This window comes from Antrostomus carolinensis, unplaced genomic scaffold, assembly GCF_000700745.2.
Source record: "Antrostomus carolinensis isolate BGI_N321 unplaced genomic scaffold, ASM70074v2 scaffold20601, whole genome shotgun sequence".
In the NCBI taxonomy this organism is placed as follows: domain Eukaryota; kingdom Metazoa; phylum Chordata; class Aves; order Caprimulgiformes; family Caprimulgidae; genus Antrostomus; species Antrostomus carolinensis.
The window spans coordinates 5,547-7,196 of NW_010295103.1; the positions used below are offsets into that span (position 1 = coordinate 5,547).

Consider the following 1,650-nt stretch of genomic DNA (forward strand, 5'->3'; position numbering starts at 1 on the left):
TTAGATGAGATATTAGGAAGAAGTTCTTCACTGTGAGGGTGGTGAGACAGTGTCCCAGGTTGGCCAGAGAAGCTGTGGCTGCTCCTCCCTGGAAGTGTTCTTGGCCAGGCTGGATGAGGCTTTGAGCAACCTGGTCTAGTGGAAGGTGTCCCTGCTGCTGGCAGGGGGGTTGGAACTGGATGAGCTTTAAGGTCCCTTCCAATCCAAACCAGTCTGGGATTCTATGAAAAGTAAATCTTCTATTGTTTTGTCATTGGTACGGGGTATCCCCAGCTGGTGAGAGCTGGCTTAGGTTGGGTCTTCAGGTCACATCGACCCTGAGGTAAAAGTTCATAGTCTCAGGTAGTTTCACTCTTCTAAGCAAGTCATACTGCCTTTCACGTTTGTCCCTAATTAAGAGCACGTTTGGCAGTAAACAGTACTCTGAAATTCATGCAGGTGAAATGCAAAACATTTTTGGTTTTTTGGGTTTTTTTTTTCCACAGCAAGGAATCATGTCAGAGTTTGATCAGTTGTTCCGTCGCTCAGTGGATGTAAAAGAATATTTCCTATTGTTTTGATGTCATCTTAATTTTTTTCCCAATGGAAGATGCACATGGAGAAACAATAAACCCTTGATTGACAGCTTGCTTAAAAGAAAAAGCAGCTATCCTTTTTATTTCTCTGCTCAAAACACAGGTTTCTGCATTTTTCATCTTGAAAACCAGAGCTTTTCTTCATCATTGTCAGTGTCGTAAGCTAAATCCTCTTTCCTCTTTTATCTCTCTTGGCTTCTGCAGTGAGGATGCTGTGCTGATGCTGAGGGAGATGCAGCAATTTACTCTACTCCAGGATTTAGCTCTACCCACAGTCAAGCTAGAGATGCTGCGGAAAGGTTGCCAGATACAAGCCTGCATCCAGGTTTTTGCTGCATCCCTGCTGCAGAGCGAGATATAGATCATACACAGAATTATTGCCTGTTCCTCTGGAAGAAGGGGATGCCTGGAGATGTTGATTTGCAAGGGAGATGGATCCAGGGGCTGGCTTCTCAGGCTGCCTCAGCGCCATGCCGGGATAGCGGGGTGTTGGGAGCCCTCGGCCACGCGGGAGGTGCGGGATTTTTCAGTTCTGGTGCTGATGCTGCGCTCATGGTGAGGTCTCTGTGGCGCAATGGACGAGCGCGCTGGACTTCTAATCCAGAGGTTCCGGGTTCGAGTCCCGGCAGAGATGATCTCCAGGCAGGTGTCTCTTTTCTTTTAATGTACATTTCTTTATAGGTCCCAATCTGTTACCTCTAGAACACCCCTGAGGGTTTCAGGTAGGAAGATAATGACTTTTCGTGATACTTTCCCAAACACAGAACAGCCTTGTGCTCCCATTCTAAAGGCATCTCTCTCTCTCATCATATTCCCTGTTCCTCATTCCTTTTGGTACCTCCTGAATAGCTCAGGTGTTGGAACTCCACTGGCTCCCCAATACTGCTCATGGGTCCCATCTTTGATGCCTTCTTAAGAGAAGTACTGTGCTTTCCAACAGAAATCAGGTGGTTAGGCAGTGGTTTAGAGCCTTCTGTTGATATTTCCTATGATAAATGTGGTCTTATTATTATTCTTTTTAATGGATGGTAAAAAAACGTAGGTCTGTATTCTGAATTTCCACCTTAGAGAAATT

The 1,650-nt window shown here is 45.6% G+C and overlaps 1 non-coding gene across 1 annotated transcript; it reads left to right on the plus strand.

Annotated features, from left to right (window-relative positions):
• Positions 1 to 1,135: 1,135 nt before the first annotated feature.
• Positions 1,136 to 1,209, plus strand: TRNAR-UCU (transfer RNA arginine (anticodon UCU)). The gene has a single exon. It is a non-coding gene; the product is annotated as a tRNA-Arg (tRNA).
• Positions 1,210 to 1,650: the final 441 nt, after the last annotated feature.